The sequence below is a fragment of the Simochromis diagramma genome, unplaced genomic scaffold (assembly GCF_900408965.1).
Source record: "Simochromis diagramma unplaced genomic scaffold, fSimDia1.1 OVJJ01000293.1, whole genome shotgun sequence".
NCBI lineage: Eukaryota > Metazoa > Chordata > Actinopteri > Cichliformes > Cichlidae > Simochromis > Simochromis diagramma.
Window position 1 is genome coordinate 2,919,287 of NW_024386801.1, and position 8,839 is coordinate 2,928,125.

Genomic DNA, 8,839 nt, shown 5'->3' on the forward strand with positions numbered 1-8,839 from the left:
ATATGGAAAAATCCAAGTAGAACATCATTTTCTGATGTACTCGGATCAGCCTGTCTTGCACCAACAACTATGACCCATCACATCACCTTTCCTCTCCATTCTCATGCTCAGTCTGAACTTCAGCTGATCATCATGTCTAAATGCCAAAATGCATTGATTTGCTGATGGGCTGAGTGGATCAGATGCTCTAAGGTACTACTGATTTTGTACACAAGGCAGGATTTTCTTGCAGGTTTAAATAAGCAAGCTTATACTTTGTATTAAGCTAAGCTGACCAAGATATAGGACTCAAAATTCACAACAATGACATGGTCATTTTCTTCTTTGTTAAAATGGATTAAAATCCAACAAGAAATTACAAATATTGAGACAATACCTCTATATTTAACTGAGCTCCTGAGACCTTTACAAACCAACGTTGGGGCATTTGTTCGATACTCAGGAGATAACTTGTTTTTTCAACATCATTACCAGCTTGTAGACACAAAATAGAAAATGTTATGAATGTTCAGGGACTAGTTATTATTTGGTTAGGCAGATATTTGGCTACATACAACCTGACAGTCAGAGACAAAAGAAAGTATTAACATGGCATGCAATCTTGTGAACAGCTAAGTTCACTAAGTGATGTAATAGTTTGTAGAACCACCTTCAACAGCAATGACTTGAAGTAATTGTTTTCTGTAAAACTCTATGCCCATGTTAGTCTCACAAATCATTGTGGAGGAATTCTGACTCTCTCTTCTTTACGCTGCTGATTCAGTTTGTTGACGTTTGCATTAGCAGTCCATTACATAACAGCACTCTTAGGGTTCAGTCACATCATTTCAGGTGTACTGAGGTCTGGACTTTGACTGTGCCATTGTCACATCTTGATTCTTCTCTTTTTCAGTCATTCTGTTGTAAATTTGATGGCGTGCTTGAGATCACTGTCCAGTTGGATAATTTGGGCCATGCTTTAGCTGTCGGATTGATGGCCTCGTTGTTAAATCACTGACTGCAAGGTGCCCAGGTCCTGTGGTTGTAAAACGAACCCAAATCATCATACATCCACGACTTGATATTTGGTATTAAGTATTTGTGCTGATATGTTATATATTTTTTGTGCATTATGGCCAAAAATCTCCACTTTGGCAGTGTCTGTTCAAAGAACATTCTTCCAGAAGTCTTGTGGTTTTTCAAATGCAGCTTTGCAAACCTAAGCCGTGCTGCTATGTTCTTTGTAGAAAGAAAAGGCTTTGTCTTTTCATTCCAGAACCCATTCTTGTTCAATGTTTTTTAAATTTTGCTGTCATGAACTTTAACATTTAACACGCTAGCTGAGGCCTGTACAGCTCTTGGTTATTTTGACTTTTCTCTGAGCATTGCATGGTCTGATCTTTGGACGAATTTGCTCTGACATTCACTCCTCTGAATGCTCCAGACTAGCAAATGGTCAAAACTTTTGCTCTTATTGAGGTGGTCACAGTGCTGATCAGCTTCTCAAGTACACTTGATCAGCAGCATCTGGCTGCTATTTAGCTTCTTTTTATTACTATGGAAACATTAAGGGTGTACTTATTTTTCCACAGTACTGCATAGAGTTGTGTGAAAACTTTGTTTTTCACATGGCTGTATGTTAGCCACATTATCACTGGTCTTCTATGAAGTGACAATGAGGGACTGGGGTCACCCCACATGATTCCTGCTAAACATCCTGTCAATCTATAACGCAGCACATGTGCCACGCACACAACTTCCTCTCTCGTTTGTCTATTGTTGTTATTCATTTTTAAACAGAGGAGATCCACTCCACCTTACTGTAAAACACGGCCACGTCAAGCCCCAAAACTGCAGCCCATGTCAGCAGACAGTCTGACCCCGGAGAGGAAAATTTAGACTTTGCCAATATAATGTGAGCAGCTTATTTTGATCAGTTGTGCCTCTTTTTTTTAACCACTGCCACTCCCTTGAGGTCATGTCAGTAAAGTTTGGTTACAAAGCAATTACATGATCAGTGTTGTGTCTTGTAATAATATCCTCAATACTTGTTATACAGTAGGAAAACATGTGGGTATTTATAGAGCAACCAGATACTTCGCATTATGTCATAAGAGCAGAGAGCCAAGTCATAAACATGAATGTAGGAACAGAAAGAAACCAAGGGTAACGAAAAGAAAACAAAGTCATACTGTCTTTTTACTAACTTGCGGTGACTAGATTTAAAAACTATGTCTGGTGTGGTATCTCCTGCCCACGTGGACAGACATGAGGCAGAGAGACTGGGGCTGTAGCCCAGTCCCAGGGCTCTCACCACAGCACTCGCTGGCATCTCCCAGTAAACAGCCATAAAACAGAAAATATCCTCAACACAGATGCTGACATTCCTCACCACTACCATCAGTCCCCCATTTGGAAAAAAGGAGGGTTGTTTTGCTCTCTGCCATACCACCGGTGCATGTGTTTTGGAGAGAGTTTCCTTTATCCAGCATGGATGGGTTTTAGTAAGGAAAAAATGTGAAGTTTTAGCTCTTCCAGTAAGGACGTACAACTGAAAGCAATCATCAGCTCTAAGCACATCAAGCTGGGCAGATTGAGAAGATTTTGATGGTTAATATAACAAAGTTTAAGGGATTTGACTTCTGTGGTTACATTTTTATCCACTACTGTCAATAACACCCGTTTATTTTTCAACCTTCACATTCATACGAGAGACAAACAATTTGCCTTGTTTATATCAGAGGAAACACAGTATAGAAGCCATCTGGCATTAAAACAAGTACTTACAATATGCCGTGATACTGGGTTTTATATTATGAAACCCACTTATATAAGCTTAAGAAGTAAGAACTTTAAAGCAGCCAACTCTGACTGTTTTTATTTTCTGCCTCTGGATATTTCACGTTCCATCAAACACTCACCCTGTCACAGAAGCAGCTCCCTTAAAATCACAGGTCATGTGATATACTGTGACCTCTCACATCTGAGCTTTTATCCAAATTGTTGTCTTGACCCCTAAAGAAGTGATTGTTAAGGTCACTTCTGACTCCTCGTGCACACTTGGCCATAAAATCTATCTGGTTTTACTATCCAAAGTTGACTTCTGTTAAACTTACATAGACGTAGCCCTTATTTTGAATCTTGTAGCATCCTCACCTTCAGGGCATCATAAGCATATAAATACACACACATACAAACGTGAACAAGGATTCTGGTTTTCCTAAGGATATGATAAACTTTATTGATTCCACAAACTGAGCATATGGATCGACAGAAGAGTGGCACATGTTCTGGGAATTCCTGTGGGCCTTTTGATTCCTTTTTTTTTCCCACCGTGAAAACTTGTCACCATAGGAATCCATTTGAACAGAATGACTTCAAGCTGCAGCGAGGAAACTACAAACTTTTAACAACTGCCTTTCAAGCCTGCAGGGGGGATGGCAAGAGTTTGATAGTGAAAAGAACAGTGGATTTTAGAGGCTTGCTTAAACTCAGTCTGTTATTTCTAATAAAAGCGAAACATATCGCACGAAAGTGAATGACAAGCACTAAATGAAACAATGTAGCAGATAAGAAAAAGTTTTGAATATAACTTCATTTTCACAATATGATTACAACGTAATACTGTCAGCTGTTGTGTTGCTGTGATTACTGTAAAGTGTAGCACATGTCCTCAGCTGTACAGCTTTGTCACAATTCCTGTACTCTGTGCACCACACAGGTACAGGAATGCTGTTATTTTTAGAATTTTAATGTTTACAGACATAATGAATATGGCACTTCTAAGTGAATGATTTTACTTTCAACATCGACATTCCCCTTTACAGTCTTTACACTTGCTAAAGTAAATCATCGTACTATCCTTGTACTACTGCTGTGCTGCCTCTGTTAATTTGAACACCCACATTTACATCATTTAACTGTATTCACAAAGAACAGTAGTTACAATTTACATTCCATTTCCCGTATTTTTTACAGCTGTTTGTTTCAGTGCCTGACTTTCACCTTTTAGAAACTATCATATTATTTATTGTATATAATTGAGAGAGTTGTTAAAGTGAGGCAGTTTAGTTAAGTGCATAGACAGTGTTCACAAAGAGCTTGTTGATAGAAAATCGAATCCAGGAGACAAGCAAAAGCTTCCAAACAGCACCCACTGCAGAAACACTTGTACCTTTAATTACATAAAATCACAACTCCTGTCAATAAGATAGAGATATGTTTACTTGTTACACATATTGCAAGTCTCAAAAGCAAGCTGTGGTCAACACATTGTCCTCTATTTAAAACTACAATGATTCCTCCTACTCAGTGGCTGACTCCCATCAGTCTTAAACGTGACACACCACAGCCCATATGTCAACACATCACATATGGAAACTGAGTTATCCTCGGAGAGAGAATGCAATCTGTTGCAGACGCTCTTAACATTGTGTATATTCCACAGAAGTCTTCAAACAAGCTGTGGATGGCTAATGAATGAGCTAATGTAAACTAAAGTGCCCTTTCCCTCAGGCCTCTGTATCTCTTGCAGTCTTTTTCTTCATCTCCTCTTCCTTGACTTTCATCCAGAGTGGCCTATCTATCTTTTCTAATTTCACATCTCTTTACTCTTCCCTATGTCCTTTTTCAACCCACCCACATCCTGGTGGGTTCTTTGAGTTGGAGTATCTCCCCAAAGTATTAACAGTGGTTCCATGTGAGCCTCTGGAATTTCCTTTATACTGTGTGCAGCAGGTCCTGCTCTCCTCCTGAAGGATCCCATGGACTTGTTTGCTTCTGTATACATCTTACAACGATCGGGGCAACATTAATGAAAAGAGAAAGACTGGAGAAGGTCTGAGAGGATGTGGGTGACATAGTTAGACAAAAAACTCTCATGTCGGCCAATTGTGGGGCTCACCATTATCAGGGTTCAGTGAGCTTGACCTCCACTCATACACACTGGGATGTGGACACACACACAGAAACACTGGGATATAAACACAAACGAAATAACACTGAAACTAGAAAGTTCTAAACACGAGTATTAATTTGCTAAAGCAAACAAACAGAAAACATATTAACTTGCAAAGTTTCGGAAATGATTACAGATAATTTCCTCTCCCTTTCAAATTGGGAAAAAATTATTGCATCCACTTCAATATGAGCAAGCTTACTAAAAAAAAATCCACCTGTTTCTTGCCAGTAGTTGCAGGGATATGCACTAAATATATTCATACTGTCATACAGAATATTTGAATTTTCACATCGTTCTTGATGCGCTCAGCCATTTATAAGAAAATACATGCATAAGAAAATGTTTTATTGCTTCTCTCTTTATGCCAGTGAATAGCCACAGCCACACAGATCCAAAATGACACATGGGACCAAGAAAATAGCTGCATGGCGGTTAAGAAATGAAGGGGCGTATTGAGGTTGCAATTTCAGATGGACAGAGGCAAAAGGAGGTGGAAAGTGTGAGCTACGTGCTTTTGTTTAATATCCTGCTGTGCTGCTTTCTTTAGGTCACACCTTCACAGAGATCTTGTCTTTCAAGCCTGTTGTGCTGGAAGCCAAGGACCCCTCCAAGGAAACCTCACTGTAACATGCACAGAGCTGACACTGCAACCTGGAACCAGAACAAACAAACACGTTTTTTTAATGACAATCTCAACTATGAAAACTCAACTTAATGAATGTAAACTGGCCCTGTTCTCATAAGTGCAAGCTGCTGTGGGATGTTTCACGACAGTTAAATAGACACTTTATTTGTTCTAAAATAATAAATGTTTCATTAAAATACAAAGTCTCAGCTGCAAATCAAGTGGCTTTATAGTAACACGTTAAAGGACTGTGTGAGTACCAAAGTTTATAGGTTCAGAATTCTTTGGACAGATATGCATGAATATTAAACATCTGCGGAGAAGTTAATGAAGCCATTAACCTATAAACATCAGTCGACACTTGTGTCATCCCTGGTGGTGCTCTCCTCGGCTACAGCCATGCCCTATAAGCTGTTAATTGTCATGGGTCCTCCTGCCTTTAGTCTAATATTCAGTAAGAGGAATAGAGCTCAGCTGGATTATCAAATCAAGGACAGCTTAGAGAAAAACTTTGAACACTGACAAGGAAACATGTCCACATGCTTCCTTGAGAGTATTGCCATGAAGTGGAGCTTTGAAGTGCAAATGATTTTCCTGTCATCTCAAAGATTTATTCACCTGTGATTCACCCTTGACTTTGGCAAATCAACCACCTTTAGTATCTCTTTTATCATTTTATTCCTTGTACTGACAGAAAACTTTACCTTAATCTAAAAGGTCACATGTGACCATTTGCTTGTCCATCTATTTTGTGTGTCTCTCCAACCAGAGCTTTGGCTGTGGAAGGATTCACGTCTATCTCCCAAAAGACACGTTCACTACTGATGCAAAGCCATTCACAAACTCATCGTGGCTTAAAGCAGATACTTGGCATTTTAATGTTGCATTTGTTCATTTATTTTTGATTTGTGCTTGAATCACAGAACCTGAAGGAAAACAGTAAAAACAACACAGAACTGTTCCAGTTTCAGTTTCAGGGGTACAGATATTTTTTTCTAATAGTTCTACTGAGTCCATGACTATCTATCACCTGGTACAATTTAAGTGTTCCCACCTTTAATGAAGAAGTTTAGTATTTTAGAAATAGAAATACTGAAATTCAATAAGAAGCTTTGAAAAAAAAAACCCCATTATTAATAGGATGCTGTTGAGTTAATTGTATTGTATTTAAAAGTACGATTATTAACAAACACTTGTAATTTATGTTAATATGCTATTTTGCAACTTTCGCATTATATGCAACTTGTCTTGAAGTGTGTGCGTGTGGGTGTGTATGTGCACTGTGGTTCATGTGAAATCCCTCAGCAGGGTATGCACAAACATTCACGTTTTAATTTCAAAAGCAAAGGTTTCTGATTGTTTAGACTTTGTAAAGGTTGCAAAACACACCTTTATGTTTCCAGCGACACTTGTGCAGTTTTTATATTAAAGGTTCTCTTTGAAAATGTCTTTTTTTGCGGTGGTTTTCCGAGCAGATGTTCTGTTTAAACGGTTCATCATATACAGAACCTTAAGTTACGTTTGACCTTAGTATCTTCACTTTTAGGCCAAACAATGAAAACAACTTATAATGAACAAAATGGAAGAAATAATCAATATAAGGCTGGACTCCACTTCTGTTGTTACGAGTTCGGTATATACCTGTAAAAGCAACATATCCATGTCCTTAACAAACATACAATTTAACACTAGGGGGCAGCATGTAAACAAGCAACAACATGGCTGTGCTAAAAACTGTGACGTGGGTTGACCCACCGTGTCGGTCTAGACTGAAATAGCTTTACAAAAGAGTAAGTTCTTTTCTTTTTTTCCCATTAGCTCTACCAACAGGTCAAACCTTTGATTTTTGGACAAATACTTGAAAACTGTTGGCATTTCCATCAGCCTACATACACCATGTTTAATGGCAATAAGTAAATGTTGTTATGCTCAACACTGATAAACGAAATAGTCCATCTGGCAAACATCAGCATGTTAACATCGTCACAGTGAGCATGAGAGCAAACTGTTTTTAGCCTTTTGTTCTCGGAGGACAGACTTGTTATTTTATTTTTAATGATAAGTTGTCATGGTAGTATTACAGTGATTTATTGTACTTTAGTTAACACTAACAACTTTGTACTGACTGTGATTGATGAGCTCAAGAAACAAATGTTTTAACATTCTTGCAGATTTCATCTTTGCCTTTAGATTCTGCTCATTCCTCAACCTTCTGCTGGATAGTGTTGAATTTAACAGGCTAGTGAACTCCAGATCCTTGACTCCAAAGGGTGACTCTCCAGAGGACAAGCTTCCTTCCTGGGCCTGAGCTTCTCCAAAGCAAACCCTGGATGTTGTGTTCTCACACACGAGGTTGGGGTGATGCTGAATAGTTCACAGAGAAGTCACAGAGTTCTGTTCCCGCTGCAGACAGGAAAGCAGAGGGGGGAGTATTCTCCAACACAGCAGCACATGCATAGATTACCTCTCTTGTTTGTTAATCCTGTAGCTTATTTTCAGCGTGCTGGATTCCAGCACCATATTTCCAAAGACGCATGTGTATAGAGTTCATACGTGTACACCGGTACAGATGGATACAACTGGCATGCACAGTTGGATGCACATCTCACACACTCATTTATTCACATCAGAGTGCCAGTGACTCAAGAGGGAGCACGTGTGGAATGACAGCAATGCCCAAACACTGATCTGACCCAGGTCACTCTCCTTTCTTGAAGGGGAATGTCATAAATTATAACTCTGTTTACTTCATGCGTCTGGGGGAGGTACATCACCATGAATCTCAGCATGGTGAGAGGATTAACATTGTCTTTGCTGGGGTGCTTTGTAGTTCATGCATCCCTAGAGTTCATTTTAGTTTGTCTGCGTGAAAAATTTTCCTTTGAGCGTAGGAATTCTACAGTTTGCATCATTTGTCTCGGAGCAGAAACTCAGACAGCTAAAGATTTAATAAATAAGAGCCAGTGCTGTCACCACGAGAATGAAATCAGTTCTTTATAGCCATCCAAGTTCATCAGGTTTTATTGAAATGAACCACAGTGACAGAATACCATCAGTGACGGTGTTTATTCTCCAGATAATCTGAGTTGTCATGTCCTTGCTGGAGATAAAATAAACAGATTCAAGGGCTCAGCAGCGATAAATTGATTGGCGTTTTACCAGGAGCTGAAGTGAAAGTCTGCCAGCTTGCTGAATGTCCTTGTCATTGTGTGTTTGAGAGCTTTTACACTGAAATTTTATTTTTAAATAGCAGGGTATTTGTGTACATGAATGTT